Below are 26,282 nucleotides of genomic sequence, written 5' to 3' on the forward strand. Positions count from 1 at the left end.
CTAGGTGTGCAAAGTTCTATTTTGTTGCTTCATTTTTCTTATAGAAGGCCATGTGATAACTTTCCTTTGGAATTTAGAATCAGGAAAAGAAGAACTTGTATGTTTCCTCTCATCAGGTAATGAGAATTTTATAGTCCATCACATCTCCTCTTTTGCCCAACCTGCCCAGAGGTTCAGACTGAAACCTAATGTCCCATCAGGGAAACTATATTGACTCTAGTGGGCATCATATGTACAGGCTTTTCCTTTATTTACCTCTCATTTTCTATTTCTAATCTGACAGATGTGTAATATAAAATGTTAAGTTTTTTCAATCCTTTCTAGAAAGGAAGCAAGAAATAAAGTGTTACTTTTATTTAAGTCAGAAGAGTCTTAAAGAGGAATGAAATACAATCCCTACTTTCAAAGAACTCTAAGCCTAGAGCAGAGTCCTTTCCTTGTGGCAATTCACAGTGAGAAAGACATTTCCACAGCATTTCAGTACAGGCACATATATATTTTATATTTGTATGCATATGAAACAAAAGTTGAAATGCACTAATCCTCAAAATGTCCTAATCTCTTTATAAACATTAATTAATCCTTGTAAGCATTCCATGAGCCAGGCCCTATTATTATCCCTGTTTTTCATATGAGGAAACAGAGACACAGAAAGGATAAATAACTTGGCCAAAGTCAAGCAGTTATTTTGTTAGTTAATGTAAAGTTGGGATTTGAGTCCAGGGTGTCTGGTTTTAGAACTCATGCTCTGTTGCATTACAGCTGGTAGCCTCCCAATATTTAAACTTACTCTATGTAATATACTCTTTTCTATTCTATTTTACTACACTCTCTTTCATTTTTAAAAAGCTAGTCATGGGGCACCTGGTGGCTCAGTCAGTTAAGCATCTGCCTTCGGCTCAGGTCATGATCCCAGGATCCTGGGATTGAATTCCGCATTGAGCTCTCTGCTCAGCGGGAAGCCTGTTTCTCCCTCTCTCTCTGCCTGCAGCTCCCCCTGCTTATGCCCTCTCTCTGTGTCAAAAAAATAAATAAAATCTTAAAAAAAATAAAAAGCTAGTCATGATCCCCAAACTGATGGGTCATAACCATATCCACAGGGGGTCACAGTCTATAATTTGTTAAACATTAATCAAGAAAGAAAAAACCCTACACATACATGATCGTCAATGGCAATTAAGAGAGTTCAAGCAGGAGCTCTGAACTCTACCATGTTGTTGAGGATGGCACTAAGGAAGCCTCACAGAGCAAGAAATAGTTAACTGGCAAACAGAAGTTTACCAAGTACACAAAGCATGGGGGGAGGAGAAAGGCATTTCAGGCAGAGCACATATACAAGACTATGAAGGGGTAGAAGATCATCATTCATTGATTCCCTAAGCACCTGTGTGCAAGGCACCGTATGAATACTAAGGATGCCCATGTGAGCAAAGCAGCCATGGCTCCAGCCTTTTTGAAGCTTGTAGTCCAGGAGAAGAAACAAAGTAGCAGTGACAATGCAATGCCATGAGTGCCACCAGGGCAGCAGTTGTGGGTAGTACAGGCGTAGTACGTTTTATTATAGTAGCAGGTTTACAGAATATAGTGAAGCCATTTAAGGATGAGTTAAGAGTTAGCCATGAAATGGTAAGGGGGAAAAGCATCCTAGGCCAAGGGAATGGCAATACACTCAAGTTGGGAGATGAGAGAGAACATAGTTTAATGAATACCTGAGTAAATCCAAAGACAGAGTAGTGTAATGGTTTGAGGATGGGTTCTGGAACCTGACTGCATAGGTTCAATTTCTGTTCTTCTATTTGTTTGCTGTGTGACTGTGGGTAAGTTACCTAATATATAACTGTGCTTTAGTTTCCTTAGCTATAAATGGAACTAACAAAGATTTTTCTATGATTAAATGAATTAATACTTGTGAGGCACTTAGAGCAGTTTCTGAGACATGGTAAGTGCTCAACAAATGTTAGTCATTATTATTATTTTGGCAAATAATAAATTTCAAAGTGGGAATGATGGAGATCGCATAGGCTGAGGTGTGGTTGGTCTTAGTTAAAAAATGCTGATTGAGTGCCTACTATGTGCTGGGTACTGTTACAGGTCCTGGAAACTCAGCAGCAAACAAGATGTTGTCTCAGTTGCTCAGGTCAGTTCAGAAGGCATCATCTTTGGTAACTTCTTTACTCACTCTCACATTCATTCTGTTGGTAAGCTCTGATCTCCCTATCATCTAAATATATTCTAAATCAAACCATTTCTTATAATTTCCACTAGATCTACCCTGGTCAAGCTCTCATCATCTCTCACTTGGGCTGTTACCCAGGCAAATATCCGCGGAGCAGTCTTAGTGATCCTTTTAAAATGAAGTTACATCATGTCATTCCCTGCTTAAAATGCTCCAATGATTTCCCAATATACTTAGAATAAAATTTAAGCACTTCAAAATTATCCTAAATAACTTCGAATCCCTTAGGAATAATGTGAATGTAATGAAAAAAAATTAAAGGGCAAAAGAAGTTTGGAAAAATTCTTTCCCATTGATTACCTAGGAGTTTTGGAAGACACTACAGTAATTAATTAATTACTTTGTGAATTAATGCATAATTCATTTTAATTAAGAACTGAGGGGATCCACATCGGTGAATTCTAAACAACCAAAATCTTTAAATACAAAAAAAAAAACCCCTAGAATGAAATAAAATTAGCAAATCAAAACATATTAAGTTTTTCTAAAATATATTTCTTATTTCCTGCCGTATGAAACAGAGTAAGGTGAACAAAATCATACCTTGTTACTAAATTTCAATCACTTAATTCCAGCACAATGTAAACACACTGAAAAGAGTATCTGAAGGGCCCAGTCATGGCTTGCCCTTCCAAGGTATATCCCCAGCTTGACCTCTTATTAGTGGCTGATTCTTTTGACTTCCCCTTAGCAGATGTCATGTCAGTATTGAGTGCCTACTATGTTTCAACCCATAAAAAGTTAGAAAAATGAGAGGTTTCCACAGAAAACAATATAGCCAAGCTTGTTAAATCAGACAACCCAATTTTATAGGCATTTCTAAGTCAACTGACTTGTCCTAAAGATGGCTCCACACATCCCTCTTGATAGTAAAATACCATTTTTCTAGAGCTTTTCTCGTTTATGTCAAAGTTTGCATACATATACTGATGTCGGCTAATCTAAATCTGATATCTTAATTAGTGGGGTTTCCCTGATATTATTTTTAGTGGAAAGAGACTGTCAAGTTTTACCCAGAGTGTGTGGGTTATGATGAAGAAGATGATGTATTCTTCTCTATCTAGGTTTTCTCACAATATTTGATTTTGTTTAACATGCTTACACATTAGCTTGAAGAAAAGTGCTTAAAATATATAAAAGATGTTTATATGGTGATATGTAGAAAACTGAGATTAAGTGAAATCACAGTTTGAGGAGATACATATATATATATATATATATATATATATATATATACACACACACACATACATATACATACAAATACACATACTATATATATATATTTACAAACACACTACATATAACTATATATATATATGTATATATATATATATATATATATATAGAACCTTCTAAGATCAAAGAAAGTACAGATTATTTAAAATGATCTCAGAGAGGGGCGCCTGGGTGGCTCAGTCAGTTAAGTGTCTGCCTTCGGCTCACATCATGATCCAGGAATCCTGGGATCAAGCCCCACATCGGGCTCCTTGCTCCACAGGGAACCTGCTTCTCCCTCTCCCTCTGCCTGCTGCCCTGTGCTTGTGCTCTCTCTCTCTCTAACAAATAAATAAATAAAATCTTAAATAAATAAATAAATAAAATGATCTCAGCCATTCCAAACAAAATTTTAAAAGTTTCCAAATAATTTTAAAAATGATTAAAGAAAAGTATTCTCTATACAGTTATACATTCTTTTTATTTCTTTTTATTTTAAAGATTTTATTTATTTGTCAGAGACAGAGAGAGAGAGAGCACAAGCAGGGGGAAGGGAAGAGGGAGAAGCAGGCTCCCCGCTGAGCAGGGGGCGGGGGGAAGAATTAGTCACTACACATGCCCAAGGAAGGGTGCAGGCTCAGAAAAGAGCTAGGAAGACCTTAAAAGTACACCTCAGGCTGATCCTTGTCATGAAGACAGGCTACAACAATAAAACAAAACAAAGTAAAATAAAACAAAAACAAAATAGCAGCAAATGCTGTAAGAGGTGAAGAATCTGATTACCAGAGTTACCACATTATTAGATTAAAACGTCCAATTTTTAACAACAACAACAAAATCACAAGGTATACAAAGAAACAGAAAAATATCCCATTCAAGGGGACAAAAATATAAACCAACTGAAACTGTCCCTAAGAAAGACCAGATGATACAGAAAAAGTATTTGACAAAGTTCAATACCATCATGATAAAAACACCTAACAAATAAAAATAGAAGGAAACTACCTCAACATAATAAAAGCCATATATGAAAAACCCACAGCAAACATAATACTCAATCATCAAAGACTGAAAGCTTCCCTCTTAGATCAGGAATAAGGCAAAGATATCCAATTTTATCACATCTATTCAACATAGTACTGGAAGTCCTAGCCAGAGCAATTAGACAAGAAAAAGAAGTAAAAGGCATCCAAATTGGAAGGAAAGAAGTAAAATGATGTTTCCAGTGTTGCAGAAACTCTATTTAAAAAAACCTGAAGATTCCACAAAAAAAGCTGCTAGAACTAATAAATTTAGCAAATTAGCAGGATACAAGGTCAACACACAAAATTCAGTAGATACCCATACACTAACAATAAATAATCTGAAAGGGAAATTAAGAAAACAACTTCACTTACAATAGCAACAATATACAAAATAAAATACTTAGGCATTAACTAAGGAGATGAAAGACTTGTACAATGAAAACTGTAAAATATTGTTGAAAAAAGTTAAAGAAGAACATATCTAAATGGAAAGACAGACATATAAACCAATGGAATAGAGTCAGAAATAAATCTTCACATGTATGGCCAGATGATTTTTGATAAGGATGCCAAGACTATTCAATGAAGAAAGGACACTTTTCAACAATTGATGGTCAGAAAACAAGATATTCACATGCAAAAGAATGAGGTTAAACCCTTACCTAACACTGTATACATAAATTAAAATGGATCGAAGACCTAAACGTAAGAGCTAAATCTATAAAATGTTTAGAAGAAAACTTAGGGGAAAAGTCTTACAACATGGGTTTTGGCAATTATTTCTTGGATATGACACAAAAGGTACAGGCAATAAAAGACAAAATAGACAAACAGAACTTCATGAAAATTAAAAACCTTTGTTATCAAAAGACACTATAAATAGTGAAAAGGCAACCTATGAAATAGAAGAAAATAATTGCAAGTCATATATCTGATAAGGGATTAATATCCACAATATATAGACAACTCCTGAAAGTTCATAATGAAAAACAACTCAATTCAAAAATGGTCAAAAGACTCAAAGACATTTCTCCAAAGAAGATATCCAAATGACCAATAAGCACATGCAAAGATGCTCAACATCACTGATCATTAGGGAAATGGAAGTCAAAACCACAATGAGATACCACCTCATACTTAGTATGATGGCTACTATGATAAAAGCAGAAAAAAATAAATGTTGGTGAATATGTGACGAAATTGGAACCCCTGTATGTTGTCAGTGGGAATGTAAAATGGTACAGCCACTCTTGTGGCAGAATGGTGGTTTCTAAAAAAATTTAAAATAAAATTACAAATTATTTGGAAACTCCACGTTGGGTTTATAATCAAAAGAATTGCAAACAGGGTCTCGAAGAGATATTTGTACACCTATGTTCATAGCAGCATTTTATAGCTAAAACATGGGAGCAACCCAAGTGTCCAACAATGGATGAATTGGTAAGTGAAATATGGTCTATACATACAATGGATTATTATTCAGCCTTAAAAAGGAAGGAAATTCTTATGGATAAACCTTGAGGAAATTGTGCAAAGTGAAATAAGCCAGTCACAAAAAGATAACTGCTGAATGATTTTAATTATATGAAGTATTTATACGAGGAGTCAAAATAATAGAGACAGAAAGTAGCACAGTGGTTCCAAGGAGCTGAGGGGTGAGGTATTGTTTATTGGCTGCAGAGCTTCAGTTTTGCAAGAGGAAAAGAATTCTGGGGATAGATGGTGGTGATGGTTGCACAACAGTATGAATGTATTTAATGCCATGAACTGTACACTTAAAAACAGTTAAAATGGGGGATGCCTGGGTGGCTCATCCCACTGACAGTTCTGACTGATTCAACCCCTGTGGTACCTGGGTGTTTATCTCCTTTTATCACTCTGTTCCTTGTTCCTGAAAGAGCAATTTCCCAGATGATTTCCAAATAGAGGAGGTCCATTGTGCACTTTCAGGTTTATAAGCTATTATTGGAAGAGCCACGTTCTCTGGCTATATTCCTTATTTTTATTTTTTTTTTTAAGATTTTATTTATTTATTTGACAGAGGGAGACAGCAAGAGAGGGAACACAAGCAAGGGGAGTGGGAGAGGGAGAAGCAGGGTACCCACTGAGCAGAGAGCCCAACATGGGGCTCGATCCCAGGACCCTGGGATCATGACCTGAGCCGAAGGCAGACGCTTAACCGACTGACCCACCCAGGCACCACTATATTCCTTATTTTAAAGCAATCTTATCATAATAATGGTAAGTTTAAGTGATTTGTAGAAATGTTTTAAGTGTTTGGAATAGCTTAGCAGACTATACAAATTGTGTTGCTTGGTACAGCATAAGTTAGTTTATGAAAAATTTACTGTAAGTTGAAATTTAAAAAAAATTTATCTTCTTTGTTGGCATTACTAAGTTTGAAATGTATCTTATTAAAAACTCTGAACATGATGAAAATGATATGTAGTAAAAAGCAAAATATGTGACTGTACATATTTATAGAAAAGTGATAAATTAATATTAATACCTAGATCAACACATAAAGTTAATGTGAAATATTTAGTTATTTATATTCATTAATAAATGCTTTAAAAGCAAAAAAAATCAGTGACAGTTAAATAGCTAAAGCGAGGGTTGTCTATATGTGCTTCATATAGAGAATCTCATTTAACTTTCATAAGAATTTCCTGTTATTATTGTGCTCTTGAAATGGTTATGGAAATCAGATATTAGAGAAATCACGTAACCTGAATAAGATTACACAGGTATTAAGCAGCAAAACCGAATTTCCAATTGAGGAAGAAATCGGCTCCCATAACAGCCAGAGCGGCAATGTCATGATTCCTATGCTTTTGCCTTACAAAGAATTTCTTTTAAGTCCAATAGAGCTGCTAAGTTTAAACACCATATATGAAAATAATATTTTAAAGTAAACTTTTAAAGGACATAAAGACATAAGTAACTAAGAAATTGGCATTTCTGTGTTCTGTTGACATTTGAAATCTTTCCTCCTTTTTTATTTATTTAGACTTAGTTTTGATGAAAACCTGAGATCCTTTTTGCATCTAGGAAAGAATTTTTTTTAAAGTTCCTTCCAACTACATTTTTTAAATTCCAAAATTTTAAACCATATTCATATCAATATTCTTTTTTAAAAAAATTATGGTCAAAAAAAAAGTCTTTTCTTTCCTAGTTTCACATCCTAGAGATCTGCTGTGGAAGACAATACTAGAATTTAAATAAGTAAGTAAACAAATGAAAATAAATAAAAAGGAAAGGTACCCCTCCTCTCTTCCTATCACTATTCTTTGCTATTGCTTAATTTTTTTGTATTCGTGAGAAGGTAAGGAATAATCACCTCTCCGTTTCAGAACATCAAAATCCTGTCTCTCTTCCTCAAGTCAGGAAGACCTTGAAACGCAGTCTGCTACCCAGAAGGAAAGAGGGGCAGCTTCCTTTCCCTCTCTTCCCTGCCTGTTTCTCTTAGTCAGGCAAGCATTTATTCAGCAACTGTCCATTTCAGAAAGTTAATTTGCAAAACTCCATATAGAATTTCACTTATTACTTTACAAGAGAGCAAAATGTTTTGAAGAGAAAACAAAACGATTTCACAAAATTATTTAAAAGTAAACAAGATCAATGAAGCAGAGGAACAGCACACCAGAAGGAACCTAAATTTCCATAGGGTTATTGTGAAATATATCCTGAACAAACGTCTTCACCCCCTTATATATACTCTGATTACCTGGCCACTGTACAGATCCAGGTGCTAAATTTGCTTGTAACAAGAGTATCTATGGTTCCTAAAAGCACCTTTGGAAGACAATTTTGAAATAAACTCAAGATGAAAACTTACATTGGCAAAATGTTTTAACTGCCTAAGTATAAATCAGTTCAAAATAAGGAAGGGGAGAAAGGCTTTAAAAGACATGAAAATAAATGGTTCTTTGTTTCTTTACAACCCAAACTCGTTGAATATGGTAACTGACAGTTCTAATTGCCACTGTGCTGACAAAGTGATGCTTCGCACACTTCAGCTGATGATGCCGAAAGGTGCTCTGCAAGAAAGCGGTATCTTAGAGATGCACACAGTTTTGAACTAAATCTATTCTTCCACATAATAGAACGTGATATCTGAAGCAGAAAATAATACCGAGCAGATTAGCATTCTCTGTCCCTTGATGATTTTGTTTATTTGTATCCTCATATACATAGCTGAAGCTATAAAAACTGCCCCTCAGAAATTTTTATTTGAATCTACAAATGATACTTTCATTACTTAGCTACTCAAAGCAATTACAATATGATAATAAGAGATACTTTCAATCCTTTTGAAAAACACTATATTCTGACAATATAAGACAGAATAAAAAACAAAGTACAAAACCACAGCAAGATCTTCTTTAGTTGTCAAAAGTCAGTCAAATACTATCGATGAACTATTTGAAGATTTATCTAAGAAAGTCAAATTGTCAGTGTCAATTATATTTTACGTGAGTACAAAATGTGGGGGGAAATGTACCTAGAAGGCACTCAAATAACCCAGTCACTTAAAAAGTAATGAAGCAAACTGAAATTCTTTTGTAAATGTAGGTAATAAAAAACCCAGAAGCCCTTTGCTTTTGAACTACTTTACCCATTCCAAAGTAAAATGATCCCCCATCAATGGATTTGGCCATTCCAGGAACAACTACTCTAGCTTGTCCTGCTCAATTACTCATTTAAATTTTATACCCCTACTTGTGTACATAAAACACTTTAAGCTGCTTTGATTCAATATTCAAACCAGTCACCTACAACACGGACCTGAAAATATTGTAACCAAAGAATAGTCACAGCAAGAAACCTATTTCATGGTGTTAATCTGACGTTTACTTTACTCATTCATTCACTTAACTTGCAGGTGTTGATCTCTGACCACGTGCCAGGGCACACAGGGACACGCTTCTGTTCCTGTGCAGATCCATTCTGCAGGGGATGAAGACAGTCGACTTACACATGCCCAGTGCAAGAGGGGGGACAAGTTATAGCAGAAATAGAGCCAGATGATTTGGCTGAGAGTAAGGAGAGGTGGGGTGAGGGCTACTGGATTATGAGGTCAGGGAATGGCAGACTGAAGAGGTCACATTCAAGGTGACTGACACCTGCAGGACAAGAAAGTGTCAGCAATAAGGCCAGAATGAGAGGAGTGAGTGGTGGGGAAAATGCGAGATAAAGTCAGAGAGGTCAGGGAAGTCCAAATCATGCACAGTAAAGTCCAAACCATGATAAGCCTTGGAGTTTATCATAACAACAATGGAAAGCTCTCAGAGGGTTTTAAGCAGGTGAGTGTCATGATCTAATGTTTTTCAAAAGATGACTCTGGAGGCTGAATTTTGGCAGAATTAGAGGGGATATGAGAAGAGCAGTTGGGAAACTCAAGTGATCTTGGCAAGGGATGACGGTGGCTATGCAATGAAGAGAAGTAGATGAACACAGGATATATTTAGGAGTTATATCTGATAGGACACAGTGATGGATTAGATGGGGGAGGATGGTGAAGTCAGGGTGCAACTCAAGGCTGCCTTGGTGCCATTTACTGAACTGAGGAAAGACTGTGGGGAATTATTTGGTAGGGGAGGTGAGGGAAAGTAGGGGTAAATCAAGAGTCCAGTTTGTGGCCAGATTAATTTTAGAATGTCTATTAAGTACCCAAGTAGGTATGTAAAGGAGGCAGTTGGATATAAAAATTGGGAGCTCAATGGACAGCTCAGGGCTGGATTTATAAATGTGACAGTCATCAGGGTATTGCAGTACTTAAGACTGGATCCAGGGAAAGTGCTGCTGGAATAGAGGCCCTAAGACTCAGTCCTAGGACAACTCACCATTGAGAGTTTGAAAAGAGAACTTTTCGAAGGAGAGTCTGAAAGGAGACTAAGGTGGCAGAGTCAGAGTCTGGAAGAAAACCACAGAACATGGCATCCTGGAAGCCACAAGTACAGAGTGACCAATGAGAGAGTGCTCAACTCTATCAAATGTTGTGAAGACATCAAGTAAGATGAGGACAGAAACGTGATCATTATATGTGGTAAAAATGGAGGATGTTGGTCACTCTAAACAGAGAGATTTCTGTGACTTCTGGGGCCGGACACCTATTTAGAGTCCATTGATGCAAGAATGGGTGCAAATACTGAGACAGCGCTTCTGGTTGCTATGAAGGGTAGAGGAAAATGGGAGAGAACCTGGGTGGGTGGGGGGGGGGTGTGTGGGGCGGATAAGAAGTCAAGGGAAATACTAAAGGAGATATGAATGCTAGTGAGATTGGTCCAGTGGAGAGGAAAAAGGATGATGTAGAAGAAGAGTATGTTTAAATGCAGGAGAAAGTCTTGGAACAAGTAAGAGGGGATGGTACCCAGAGCACAAGCATCATCCTTAGATTAGAATAGGAACTCTTCACCAATTATGATAGAAGGAAAGTCACAGACTGTGAGTTTACATATAAGTAAATTGGTGTATTTTGGGTTAGATGATGAGGGGTTTTGGGACTAGACAGAGAGCACATACATATTATGGGATAGCAAAGCTAGTGGGTATCAATTATATAATGAATATATATATAACCATCTTACCATCTTTATATATATATATCTTCATATATATATATATATATATATATATATATATATATATATTATCATCTTAAGAATAAAGCAGTATATAGAGAGACTTAAAGATATATCTTAGATATTGATTTTGTCTGGTTGAAAATTTGATTCATCAATTTCTCCCGCTTTTATACTGAGGATCTGTGAAGTACTAGTTTGGTAACTTTATAATGCCACCAAACAGAAAGCCAAACTCAAAATCTGTCTTCCATGGCAGGTTTCATCCTACCACCTTAGTTTTCTCTGATTTCCTCTAGACTCCGAGGCTACACTTCACAATACAATCAGCACTCATTCATTCCATATTTGTTTCCTGTTCGTAAATCTTATTGTCTCAAATTGAGACAAGGATGGGGTCAAATATTATGATAAGATATCACTGTCTCTCCCACTGTGAAAAACCTAGTATTACATATAAAGTAGGCACTTAAATGCTTGCTGACCAATTTATCTTTTCAGAGTTGACTAATAAAAAGTTTTACACAGCAATTCCTTGGTTAACAGAATATGCGTAATTCCTCATGGCACCTGCTAAGTATTGCCAAGAGTGCTGAAATTATTCATCAGTTTCTCCTTTACATGCTATTCAATTAGTTTGTCTGTGGCAAAGTCTAGAATATATATCAATCAAAAGCAGAAGAGTGAGCTAAGTACAAGCTGTCTTCCTATTAAGGTTTGCATCCACTATCCTAGCTTTGGTCTAAAAAAGTACTCAGCTGCAGGAAACTTTAAGGAGAATGCAATTGTAAGGTTGGAGAATTACCTGGTGCTACTTGTTTTCTGTAGCATATTATGGATTTAAAATCAATTTGGTAATATCCTTAAAGAAAAAAATATTAAGAGAACACTCATCAGCAAAACCTATTTTGCATTGCTTTAGATCAAAGTTTTCTTCAATGCAAATTGAAAGTTTAGCAGATTTTAAGTGCTGTATATGGATTTCTAGCTTGTTAAAATATGTGAAGCCTAAGTTTAATTCCAAATTTAATTCCTAATTGTTAAGCCAATTATAGATATTTGGATATTATTATATTTAAATCAGAATGAAAATATCACTTATATATTTTTTTCTTTTAAGTAATTGTATTATCAAACAATATTAACCTTTAACTTTATCCAACAGGTTACCATGGAAAGTTAATAAATTAACAATCAGAACAGCATTTAACCAAAGCTCCCAGATACTACACATGGCAGTCAATAGTGTTCCAAGGAAGACAGTGATTACAGGTATTGTAAAATTTTGTCACTCTATAAAATAAAGTAGGTACTGACAGAATGAACTATTCCATTTTTCCATGTTATATGCAAATTGACAAAGATAATATCTAATAAAATGAAACATATCAAGAGACTTGGAATTTTAGACTCTATGAAAAACCGTACCAAAAATATTAAGAAAACTTTCACTGGACTCCCATAGCACTAGACAATACTAATTGAGAGGATGTTTTAAAAACATTTATTGCATAAAATATTTTAATTGAATCATTTAATGAGTTCCATAAGATGCATCTGTATTTATAATATTTGTTTTTCAATGCTTGCATCTAAAGATCTGATGATAACATGGTCACCAACTCTATAGCTAAGAAATATTAAATCTGTTTAGCTATTATTTTAGGTTTTTATTCATTTCTCACTAACCTACACAGATTTTTATAGTTTTTACTTAAACCACAAATTAGTTTCTAACTGATAAAATGGCAAAGTTTATATTGTTCATTGATAAAATAAATCCAGACAATTTAAAATTATTTAAAAAAGCAACCGATAAACTATGATCCAGTCATTCTTTTTTGTGGGTTTTGGTGGGGGGAGGAACATACATTAATACAGAATTTTTGTTTTAAATCATGAGGAAAAAAAGATAAGATCTTTCTCTAAAAGCTTTTTTCTCCCCCATGGAGGCAATACACCTTAAAATGGAAGTCAATAAGCAATTAATGGCACAGACTTAACTAAAATATTGCAAATGTGATAGTATAATATCTTGGTAAATATGAGAATTTTGAAAGCCATAAAATTAAAGACTTTGATATGTGTAAGTTCAATAGACATGACTTATCACTATTTAATATGAGCTTTAATTTTTAAATGCCATGTTCCAATGAAAAAGTGTACTGCACAGGAAAATTGAAATTTCAATAAAGAATCCAGACAAAAGAAACAAACTTTATATTAAAGTACCTTTAAGAGGTTATACTTACGCAGCAACCTCCTCTTTTGACAATCCTTTGAAATTCACCTCCAGGTAATGATCTATGTCATCTTTTTCTTTGATCAATTGAGACCTAAATGAAATGGAAAGAAATAATAAAGCACTGCTTTATCAAGTTGAAAAGCTCCCAAACATATAAAATGCCACCAGGAGAAGAGAAATATTTAAGGTATAATACCATATATAATAAATGTTCTACAATAGCTATAGAGATAGGTTGTTGATTAGTAATTTCCAAATTTTCATTTTCTTGAATGTTAAGAGGTAAGGAAGAATCTTAAACTCAGTGTGCAAACAAATAAAACACCAACATATTAAAATAATCAGCATTCTTCAGAAAAATGGAGTTTTCTCCTCAAAGCTTATAAGCTCTTCCATTTTGCTCATGTTGCTTCACATTATAACTTTGCAATACAGAAGTCATATTCTGTTTGGCCCAGGATTTTGAACTAAGAACACCTGCTTGATACAAACATACAAAATTTATTTGTTCCAAACATTACCAAATTTTGCTCTGAAATGTTATTTGAGTGGGTTTTTTAGTCACACACAAAATTCAAGTTATTACTAAAAAAGTGATTTTAAAAAGACTTTACTGAGAAATCTATTACACTGGTAGTGTATTTATTCTCCACCCTCCCTTGCACCTTTAAAAAATAAGCATACCACTAACATCTTCTAACAATGGGAGTATGGGACTAAACAAGCATCTGTTTTTATTCAGAAACTAATGGAAAATCTTGATATAAAACTTTGTCTTAAATGGTTATGAAAAAAGTGGTTTTTTTCCATAAAATTAATATAAGAAATAGTGTTCTTTAAAATCCATCTTATTTTAGGGATGTGAGACTGGGCTGCATTTTTGCTGGTGTTGAAAAGAAAATGGAATCTCAACCATTATAAAAGGCAGAAAGAACAAGTTTTTCAGACTTTGTAAATACTCCACATTATTCAAAAGTAAAATTGAAAATAAGAATATTTGTATATCCTGAATTATGCATGTATTAAAAAATGTTTTTCAAATTTTTTGAGAAGAAACTTTGATTTACTGTTATAAGGGAACTTCCATGTTGCTTTAACTGTATGCATTTATTTTGGTCCAGGGACTTTGGTCTTTCCCAGAAATACTAAGAATAAAGTATGATCCTTCTCAAAACAAAATAGTCTCATAATACTTTGATCATTATGCCTTGTCTGAAGTGAAAATTTTGTATATAAAGAAAATAAACCTACATATGCAAATTATTTATATCAATAAATAATATATGCATCACTATAACTCAATAAAACCATAAATGGCAATTTCTTTTTTTTTTTTTTAAGATTTTATTTATTCATTCATGAGAGACACAGCGAGAGAGAAAGGCAGAGGGAGAAGCAGTCTCCCAAGGAGCAGGGAGCCCGATGCGGGACTCGATTCCAGGACCCTGAGATCATGACCTGAGCCGGAGGCAGACGCTTAACCATCTGAGCCACCCAGGCGCCCCTTAAATGGCAATTTCTAAGTAAAACAATCCTCATTAATACTTATGACAAAATACATTGTTCTCTTCTATAGTTTCCGGGTGGCAACTCCAGGACCTCGGCAGCTGTTTAGTGTAGCAGTGGAGTGATGATGCACTTTTAGCCCCAGGATCATTTCAGTACCTAAACCTGGCCTGCCAACTTACCCTAGTAGTGAGACCGTGTCCTCCTTCCTCCAAAACAGAAATCAGCACTCTAGACCTTGTGGATTAGAAGCTGTACACCTTTCATTTCTAAAGCCTCTGCTTTCAATTCTCCACTAATGTTTTTAAAAGGAAATATATCTCCAAAGTTTTATAGGACCATGATATAATTAGAATAGGTAATAAAACAATCAAATGAGTACTAGCTTGCTAAATAAATAAATTCTTTATGTCTGAATGAGGTTCATTGATCCTTTGGAAATAGCAAATTTGAATATTCTGAATATAACAATATACTCTTGTCTTTGAACAATTTTGTTTTCTGAGATATGCTATTGACATTTCTTACTGCAAGAAATTCATTCTGTAGGAAAAGAAATGAAAACCAGGGTCACGTACCTTGGAATTGTGCCGGGGGAACATGGCAGCTTCTGTCTGGCTAAAGATGTAAGCTTTGAGCGTGCCATGGGCAGTGGGGGCAGGGTGGTCATTCTAGACTACAAAAAAAAAAAAAAAAAAAAATAGAAACAGTATTTTAAAGAATGAATTTTTCAAAGAACCCTTAAGACATTATTAGAGATCCACAGTCTGTCATCTGAGCTGAGAATACCTCTGTGTATAGAGCTATAGCTCTATTATTCAGGAATGATACTCAGTGAGTGGATTCTGCATGTTGCTTCTTGTTACTTTCTTCTACCATCTGCCTTTTGGCCAATTTATTACTTGTCTGCATCTCTACCACCAAATGGATAAGGAGAAAATCTGATAAATGAATTGAAGATTCAGATGATCAGGAGCTTTGGTATGAATTTTGTTAACGGACATGGTTGCAATTAAAGAGTGAACATTATTAGGACAGCTTTGGACTTCAAATGCTCATGCTTTGCTTTCCTGTTACAATCAATAATTGAAAATTGCTCATACTTTGCTATTTTCTAAAAACTTTCTTCCTCACAAATAAAGGCTTTTCCTTAGAAGTGATGGATGCTGAGACTGATTCTCAACAAGCAGACAGCTGCCCCAAGAGACACAGAGCTACCATAGTGTAACAAATCACTTCAAAATATAGAGGTCCAGAAAAGATTGTTTAAAACAACAATCATTTTATTATCTTTCACACTTTTTGCGGGTCAGGAATTAGAACAGGGTACAAGAGGATGGCTTTTCCCTATACCATGATGACTGAGCCTCTTCTGGGAAGACTCAGAAGATTGGGGGTAACTCAATGGTGGGGGGGCCAGGAATCATCTGTAAGTGTTTTATCTCATATATCTGATAGTCAATACTATTAGCTGGGAACTTAACTGGGCTGTTTGCTAGAACATTACATGTGGCTACCCATATGGCTTGGGCTTCCTCACAGCATGGCAGCCTCAGCTTTCTCATGTGGCAGCTCAGTGCTCCAAAGGCAAATATGCCAAAGAAAAGCCAGGTGGAAACTATATCCACTTTCAGAGTCTAGTCCTGGAAGTCACATAGCATCCCTTCTACTGTGATAGAAAATCTGTTCATAGTCAAGGCTAATGAACATTGATTCACCTACTGATGGGAGAGCATCAACTTCACATTGTATGAAGAGAATATGGGATGGGGGATATTGTTGTGGCCATCTTGAGGAAATGCAATGTGTCACATTGGGGAAGGTAACTGTGCAATAATGAAGGTGGGTCTATAAAATCAAATTATCTAGGGGAGTTGGTTAAGCATCTGCCTTCAGCTCGGATCATGGTCCTGGGGTCCTGGGATCGAGCCCCACGTCGGGCTCCCTCCTCTGTGGGAAGTCTGCTTCTCCCACTGCCTCTGCTCTTCCCCTCTGTTCCTGCTCTCTCTCTTACTCTCTCAGATAAATAAATAAAATCTTTTAAAAAATAAAAATAAAATAAAATTATCTAAAATTTACCTTAAATAGGAAGAAGTGTGGACATGTCTGTCACATGCTGCAAGGGCTTTCAGATACAAAAGAAAGAACACTTCTACTGTTAGAGAGGCATCAAAAAGGCCAGAGTCTCTTGATTCCACCACCATGTCCACCAGGTTTGACCTCTACCCTTAGCCTCACCAAGCAATTGAAAGGTTTATTTTAGGTTTTAAATCACTTACTTCCAATGTTTACTACCTGTGTGACTCAGGGCAAAGCATTATCAACCTGGGCCTTGAATATATTTAACAGATATTTATTGAAATACTACTTGGTGCCAGGTCCTGGTCTAGGTGCTGAAGATACAGCAGTGAACAAAAAGATGACAATCTCTGATCTCAGAAAATTTACATTACAGGGGCGCCTGGGTGGCTCAGTTGGTTAAGCGACTGCCTTCGGCTCAGGTCATGATCCTGGAGTCCCTGGATCGAGTCCCGCATCGGGCTCCCTGCTCGGCAGGGAGTCTGCTTCTCCCTCTGACCCTCCCCCCTCTCATGTGCTCGCTCTCTCTCATTCTCTCTCTCTCAAATAAATAAAATCTTTAAAAAAAAAAAAAAAAAAGAAAATTTACATTACAGGGTTGGATGTGGGGGAAAGACAGATAACACACAAATATGCAAAATATATACAATGTCAGATGATGATAAGATCTACAGTAAAAAATAAAATTACCCAAATGCTCACCAGTAGTGAAGGCATAAATAAGAGCAGAATGAGATAAAGTCAAAGAAGTTAAAGAAAAATTTGGGAGTATTCCAGTGGTGTAGGGTCTTGAAGATAACTGTAAAAACTGATTTTTACTCTGATAAAGTTAAGAATCCACTGGAGGATTTTGAGCATGGGAGTGACATGACCTAACTTGCGCCTTGACAAGTTCACCCTGGTTTCTCTTTTGAGCTTAGACTGTAGGGGAAGGAGGGCAGACAACAGAGAGGCCAGCTGGGAGGTTGTTATGAAATCTGAGTGAAAGAGGATGGTTGCTTAGATAGAGGTGGAGGTGGAGGTGGACAGATGTGCTCAGACCTGAGGCTGAGCCAGCTATGGACAGCCAAGGTACCATATTCCTCTACCAGGCCATGACGGAGGGGGGTGGAAGAACAATAAGACTCAGGGGAAAACCTTTCGAAATCCAGCGTAGAAACAGGCCGTCTTGTGTTTCCAAATAAAAGATTATTATGAAAATATTTTTTTACATAATTAAAGAGAAAATGCTAATGCAGATCAGTGTCATGTTTTACACACCATGGAATCCTAATATTACCCAGATTATCAGGGCATGATATGATCCATGAAACAATGTCCACTTACTTTTATATAGTTATAGCTTTAAAGCACACTGTCTGAACAGCAAATGTTAGTCCTCTCCTACTTTGTAACTTCATAATATAGTGACTTCTTTTGTAACTTAAAAAAAAAAAAATCTATTTTTCTAATCAGATGTCATATTAACTAGTTGAGTTACCTGGAAACCAGAACTACTAAATGACAACTTTATGCAGAACACATGGTAAGACGTTACAGAAACATAAAGATAGATCTCACATACAGGCTTGAAAGGATACCAAAGGCTCTCCCAAACCCACCTCCCATGAGCCTATTTCAGAGAAGGTATAAAGAGTCTATGTTCCAGAGTCCTCTGATGTTACAGAGTAAATCTGGGCCATCTCAGTTCTTAACCTCATCTGTCTATTCCTACTGGATTTCTAAACGGATGAAAGAAAACAATGACTATGTTTGCTTCAGTTGGCACATTTCATCCTCTATAAATTAAGACTGTTGGGAGAGCCCCACTTTGCTTACCAAGGGCATTGTGGCAGAGGTGATTTCTACATAATTACAAGGGCCCTTGAAAGGTTTACCAAGGAGCTTCAAAATGAGGACACAGTATTTGTAATTTCTCTAAGTACTAGAAGGACAGAGCTGCTTGTAGACAGAAAGAGGGACCAAACCCCAGAGCTCGATCCAGCCAACAAGGTGTGTAAAAGCACCCCCACAAGTTGGGCTACCGCTTTGTGATGTAAAATGTATGCTTTTTGATGTTAACTTGGGTTAGACAATTTTTGCTAGAAAATATAAGCATCTAATGAAATCAAATGCAAATGTTATACATGGAGAGGAACATGTCTTCTTTGTCACACACATGAACTGTGATTTTTTTTCAATATCTGAGTCGTTTCCTACCATTAAAGTTTCAGCTGCCAGTTCCTTCATTTTGCTCTCCTCTGATCTGAGAACATTAGCAGCAGGAGCACCTTTACTCTTAAATTTAGTTTAATGTAAGTATTGCAAGCCCTGCTGGCAAGCCTCAAGGCACAATCTCCGAATGGGGGGTGGTCAGAACTGAATGATAAAGTGGAAAAAAAGTTATTAACTGAATGTTGGAATAAATAGCTCTCAACCAATCTATGTTGGAAAGTTTAAGCTCAGAGTTAGGGTAGAAGTTGAGCAGGCTCCCTCCCTGCTTTAAACCACACATCCTACCTTGCTTATGCCTGCTGGGAAAAGGGATTTTGTCTTTCACAACTGATACATGGCGACCTAAAGGTATTTTGTTTTTACACAATAGGTAATGTGTGAACTGAACTTTATGGCACATAATATTTGAAATGCATCAAATATTTAAAGGGATCTTGCAACAAATTATTATTTTTAATCTAAGTAATCACCATCTCTTATTTATGCTGAATTTTCTTTAAGTAGGAAGTTGGTGCATTCTAGCATATAGAAGCAGCCAAGAGGAAAATAGGTGAGAAAAAAGGCAAGCATGCTTAGGGTCCTGTCATTTTAGGCTTCAATTATACCTGTAAAGAAAGCCTTTTGCTCTTTGTTAATATGAGTTGTATCACTTCCCTGGTGTCGGCCAGGCAGTGTTCCCAGCTCCTAGGTGAGCTCCAACGTGGGAAATGGGATTAATGCTTTGGGGTGACTGTCCTAGGCCTGAAGCAGAAATGGAACACATCCTCAACAATGGCGCTGCATCAGGGTTCTCCTGGCTCAAGACCACAGAGGAAATCACACAAGATGGGTGCTACTGAAGGAGGAGAAGGGTTCAGAGCCAGGTGAGTGGAGATAGAAAATGAGAGGCACCTCTCTGGCTGGTACCAAAACCAGCTTGGCCCTGGGAGCTGAGGGGGGAGCAGTCTGTGAGGACCCAGACGCAGCTCCCCCAGTACCAGCAAGTGGGCGGAGCCACACGTGCCACCAAGAATGCGGAGCGGAAGATCAAAAGGCTGCCTGAAGCCATTCCACTGTTGGTATTCAGGAGAGATTTGGTGGATTCTTTGATCTGCTGGTTGGCTCTTGTATCACGGTTTGGCCCCCACATGCAAAGACAAATGAGAATGGAGAAATACAGGATGAAAGGTTTAAGAGTGCTGGGTCAGGCTGAATGTGTCCCATGGTGAGAGTTTAAATTTCTGGCCCCCAAGTAAAATTCTTCAAAGAGTAATCCTCCCGCCCACTATCCTCAGAGATGCCCTCATCAGGAAACACAGAGGAAGGGGTAGGCCTAGCACTGTGTAGACAGAGGCTACTAGGGGAGTGACTATGTCCGAGGCTGACTACTATCTCTAGAATTCAATCACTGTGGGATGTGAGAAAGCCAATAAACCACAGGAACAAATTTATTATTTGTCATCAAGAGAGCTCAAAATAAACGACTTTACTATCACCAACAAAATCATTTATAAGAATTAGAACTGTTCACATTATCACCATAAGCTCTTTTACTATGGTAGATTAAAGAAAACTACAGAAGAAATATCCATAATTATGGTCCTGAAAAGAGTAAAAAAAAAATCACATAAAAAAGTTTAAAGAGTTGCTAAACGTTTATCCCTTGAATCATAATTTTTAGACCATTTGAGCACACAGTGGTAGGTAATTAGATAGGTTGTTAAATAAAATAAATAGAAATCATACATTTCCTACTAACTGACATTTATTGATGGTTAAATCAAAATATAAAGCAGGAAAAGTATTGAAGGCAGGCCCTGGTTCGTTTGACTTACTTTTGGAGATTACTGCTGAAGGTCTCTCCAAGGCTTATGGACTTCAGCCTGAAGATCAGTAATAATAATAGTAGCAAAGGAGAGAAGAAAAAAGTTAAAAATTAGTTAGTAGAATAACTCCTCTTCCTGTCCCAAACTGTGAAATAAGATTCCTTCATACAAATAATACCAAGTACCTAGTATGCGTTTAAATGTACTTTTTTTTTAAAGTCCAAACTGTAATCCCTACAGGAGAAACTAATCACTAATTCAGTGAAATGCCAGTACATCCGAATTATGTATATGTATTGTTATATTCCAATACAAATGTGACCTTAGGGATAACAATTTGATCTCTCCAACTTATGAGACATGAAGTTATCTTTACCCAAACCAAGGGCATCGCAGTTCCCTTTCTGCTCCTACCTAACTCTAGACGCGGCTAATAATTTATCCCTCCGCCTGTTTATTTTCCCACTGCCCTCAGAGGGTCAGGTGACCTGGGAGGCAGGAAAAGCGCCTTTCCCGGCTCCTACTTCTATTCATTTCTTGAGGTAAACGGCGAGGGCCTCTGCTCACGAAGCTTGGGACGGAGTCTACAGACTGATGGAGGCAGATCAGCCGGGTCGGACGGGACTGCGTGGAAGAACGGCCCGCCTCTCCCAGGAACTGTGAAAGTCCTGCCCCGACCTTCGCCCCTGCCGTCACGAACCTCGGTGGACTGGCCCGTGGAACAATTCTGGTTTTCCGTTCCGCCGAAGTGTGTCCCCCACCAGTGGCAAAGTGCCGGGCGCCGGTGCTGCCCCCTCCTCCCGGGGTGGTTCGGAGACCTGGGCCGAGAGAGGGGACGCGGGAGCGTCGTCCGGGTTACTGAGGGGGCGGGGCAGGCCAGGAGGGGCGGGGCTAGACTAAACCGGGGCTCGGGATTGGGACAGCTCTAGATTCCTCGGGCACGGGGGCGGAGTCTAGCGGGAGCGGAGCCTAGCGGGAGCGGAGCCTACTGAGGGCTGAGTGCGGCTCCAGACCTAGAAAGCTTTTCAAACAGGGCAGCTTTCAAAAGTTAGACCGCTTTCAGAAATTAGTTCAACTGACCCAAGGGTCTCCAGTTTGCCAACCTGAATCATTTCCTTCATGGCACCGCATTCTTAATATTTTGCTACATTTCCCTGTTGTCCACGGGGCTGGTGGAAAAGTGCTCAGCTTGGTTTTGTGACCCCAGTGGCTTGATGCCCCTTTATGCAGCTAGAAAAGTCATTCTTTTCCTTCTTCCTCAGCCTCTGTTGCAGTCAGACCCATCTTTTCCCTGCCCTCCATAAATACTTTTCCCAATCCTGTCTCCAGCAGGATAACCCAATTTTGAGTTGTGGTGAGCTAAAAACTCAAGATCTTTTTCATAGAATCTTCTTGCATCCTGTCTTACTATTACTTTTAAAATTCTTACCTGAAACTCAGTTTTTATATTTACATTGACTAAATGTCAGCCTATTAATCTCAACCCATCATTCCATCCCATCTTTCACATGGAAGTGCAAAGAAGTGACCTTTCTGGCCCATTCTCTCATATGTATAGAGGGCAAGAGAGTGAGGATTGTTGCTTATTACTTCTCAAATACAGATGTGCTGGAAAGTGAGGCTTCAGTGCCTACTGTCACACACTGTAGGAAAGCGAGCCATCAATATTGCTCACACCAGTCGTTCTATTAGCCACAAATTGATTCTATTTGGAGTACAAACATCACCATAACCACACTTTTCATTCCAACATCTAATTTGCTGCAACAACATATGAAATTATTTCCACCAAGTAAGTTTACATCATACAGGCAACTGACAACTATGACTACCCATAACTGGGCTCCACATGATCCTCCACAGCAGTAAGTCCTGTTCTAGCCTCATGAATTCAGCTCCCAGTTTTCAAACATCACCTTAACACAGCTCCACTGTGACTTGTGTGAGTTTTGTTCCAGCCTTTGCTGCCTTGTTTGTTTAGAGGTTTGTGAATTCCATGCACCTTCTTTCTTACATGAGGCTCTCCCTAGTTTGGCTTTCTAGGTGGCTTCTTCTTGCCTCTTTGCATTTATTCCTCTGCTTGCTGCTTTTTCACTGGCAGTTCCTTGACTAATTCTCTTTCTCCTTTGCTTAGTATAGTATTTCTAGAGCTAGGGAATTCAGTTAGAGAACTTTGTTTGCAAGTGACAGAAAACCTCAAATTGGCTTAAGCGAAAAAGGAACCTGATTATTTCCTACAACCAGAGGATGCCAGCTTCAGCTGCCACTTTATCTGTACATTCAGGGCCTTCTGAAAGCTTTCAGGACTCTAGAGCACCCCACCTTTCAGCACACAGAATTAATCTCTCCCTCTCTCTACAGCTTCCTCTTAGACCAATTTTATGATATGCCTATCACTTTGCATGGATCTTGGTTTATAGGAGTTAATCTCTCCTGAAAGACTGTGAGCTTTTTGAAAACAGAGACTGTTTTATTTTTCTCTGAATTCCCTGGAATAGTACAGGGATTAGTATATAGCATATGTTCAAAAATGTTTATCGAATTAACTGAATGAATGTCAGGATGGCTAGAGGCTCCTCAAGCTGATTCTTCCATATGTAATTCTTCTCATTGCTCCCTCTCCCACCTCCACCTAGAATTGGTGAGGTGAGAGAGGATACAGTTATAGCTTGAATGCTAATACTGACCTAATAAGATCTAGAGAGCCCCCTTCTGATCTTTGCTCTGGAGAAAAGGTTTTCAGAATATCTCAGCACACAAAGAAGCAAATGATAATCCTCTAGGGGAAACCAATACATCTTAACTACTTCCGCATAGTTGTTCTCGAAGTGTTTCTGATGTCTCAATCATCACTTCAATCATCTCAATTATCACAGTCTTCCACGATGAAAATTACTTTGAATCATTCTTGTTTTACTGAACATATCCCCAAGGAATATCCAAAGAAAGAATATATGAGGTAAAGTTTTTGAGTTATTTCATGTCTGACAATGTATTTATTTTGCCCATGGTCATTTGGCAGGGTTGGGCATTCTAGGATAACAATCATTTCCTCAGTTTAGAAGGTATTGATTTTTTCCCCTAGTATCCAGTGTTAATGATGAGAAGTCTCATGCCAATTTTCATTCTTTTGATGGGATCTTGTGATAAGATCTGTGTCTGCAGTGACAACCCCAGATCTCTGTAACCTAAAAGGACAAAGTTTATCTCCTGATTACAATTGTAACTACCCCCAGTCAGCATTGGGTTTTGCTCCATACTATCTTCAACAGCAGAACCCGTGCTGAGAGGATTATTACCCCCCAGCCCCCAGCACTGCTGGTTTGTGACAGAGAGAAGAAGAGAGTAAACTGCACCTTAGCTTTTAAAGGCTTCATCCAAATTTATATCGATCATTTCCTCTCCTATGTCATTGGTCACAAGTCACATGGCCATACTCAATTTTAAGGGAACAGGTAACTTTGATCTTACCATGAAAGAAGAACCAGATCTCTGTAAGTGGTCATAATGAATATCCCAGATCTGTCTTTTTCTTCAACTCGGGCATTTTTTGGATTTTTTTTTATCCTTTCTGTCCTGACATTTCATGGGGCTCTCTAGTAGAGACCGTCAGCTGAATATTCACATTCTTCCTCCGATTTAGATAACTGTCTTCTATTTTTAAAACATTATTTCATTTTCTCTTTTCTATGATTCTTGCTTATTAAATGTAGATCTAGATTTGTCCTTTTTATCCCTGTTTTTTTTTTCACTTTTATTCTCTTTGCTTTTTTGTTCTAAAATCTGGACATTTGGACAGTATGATTTTTTCTGTATTTTATTGATTTTCTTGTGGGTGGGAGAAATCATATTTTTTAGTCTTTGATAGCTCTTATTTTTTTATTTATCCTTTTGTATAAACTCTTTTATGGATGTACTAGGTTTTATGGATGTACAATTATTTCTAAATATATGAATTAGTTTTGTCCTGTTTTCTCTAAATTATTTTTTCCTCCAGAAAATTCTTTTCTTCTGTTAATGTTGATATTTCTCTTTTTGTGGCTATTGTTCTTTATTGCTATATTAGCTAGCATTATATAATTAGCTGCTAATAACAGAAAAAATATACAGAGGAAACAATGAGAATTGGAATGACACTCCACGGTGTCAGATTCTCAGTTCTTTTTGTCTTGTGGCTCCACTGTATATGGATACCACTCCCAAGGTCACTCATTGTCCACAGCGGCCGCTTTCTAAGCTTATATCTGTATTTTATCTGAAGGAAGGATGCATAGGGGAACGATGGCATCTTCTTTCCAAAAAATTGAACACATCCTTTCTTGCTATACATACCACTGGAAAGAACTTTATCACAATGTCACCTTTAGCTTCGAGGGCAACTGAAAATACGATCTTTATTTTGAGTAGCCATATGATTTGCTAAAAGTCAAGATCCTATAACTATGGAAAATAAGAAAGGGGGGATAATAGGGGACAATCAGCATCAATGCCAAAGACATCAGTTCATAGGTAAGAAAGAAAGACTGGATCTCTTGCGTGAGTTTCCTCTATTTTTGTCTAAATGGGACTGTTCTCCAAGTTTCCTCCTTGGGTAAGAATTTTCAAAGCTCTGGACAAGGTGGGCAAGTCCTGTCTCCTAGAGTTTCTTTCAGGGTGACAGAATAGGGAACCAGCTTTTTGGCCGTGCCCTCTATGCCAGAAGAAGTAGCCAGGCCTGAGGGGCCAACCTGTGCACTGGAGCCTAAAACTATCTGTTGAACGTTCATTTAATGTCTTTATGAGGGGCGCCTGGGTGACTCAGTGGTTAAGTGTCTGCCTTCAGCTCAGGTCATGATCCCAGTGTTCCTGGGATCGAGCCCGCCTCGGGCTTCCTGCTCAACAGGAGCCTGCTTCTCCGGCTCCCACTCCCCCTGCTTGTGTGCTCTCTCTCGCTGTGTCTCTCTCTCTGTCAAATAAATAAATAAAATCTTTGAAATAAAATAAAGTCTTTATGAAAGAGTTATGGTTTAAAGTATTCCTTCCTGCTCCCTGCTCCCTTTCTAGGGGTGAGGGTGTTAAATAGGGGGTTGAGTGGTTAAATTTATCATGTTCAGATTTTATTGTTTTCCCTATTTTCAGCCAACTTCCTCATTTCCTTGCTCTTCTTTAACCCTGTGGATGGTGAGCAATGACTCCAGGGTTTATTTTGTTTATTTATTTATTTTTTTAAAGATTTTATTTATTCGACAGAGAGAGACACAGCAAGAGAGGCAGGAGGAGTGAGAGAGGGAGAAGCAGGCTTCCCGCGGAGCAGGGAGCCCGATGCAGGGATCAGTCCCAGGACCCTGGGATCAAGACCTGAGCGGAAGACAGACGCTTAACAACTAAGCC

At 37.6% G+C, this 26,282-nt stretch overlaps 1 protein-coding gene across 1 annotated transcript in view; it reads right to left on the reverse strand.

Moving 5' to 3' along the window:
* TTC29 (tetratricopeptide repeat domain 29) overlaps nucleotides 1-21,722 on the reverse strand; it is a 229,348-nt gene extending 207,626 nt beyond the window's left edge. The window contains exons 1-3 of the mRNA XM_032412699.1: nucleotides 21,613-21,722; nucleotides 20,922-20,969; nucleotides 13,316-13,399 (exon numbers count right to left, since the gene is read on the reverse strand). The gene's annotated coding sequence lies outside the window, so the exon portion shown is untranslated. The remainder of the gene's footprint in view (nucleotides 1-13,315; nucleotides 13,400-20,921; nucleotides 20,970-21,612) is intronic.
* Nucleotides 21,723-26,282: the final 4,560 nt, after the last annotated feature.

Source organism: Phoca vitulina, unplaced genomic scaffold, assembly GCF_004348235.1.
Source record: "Phoca vitulina isolate PV1807 unplaced genomic scaffold, GSC_HSeal_1.0 scaffold14, whole genome shotgun sequence".
Taxonomy (NCBI): domain Eukaryota; kingdom Metazoa; phylum Chordata; class Mammalia; order Carnivora; family Phocidae; genus Phoca; species Phoca vitulina.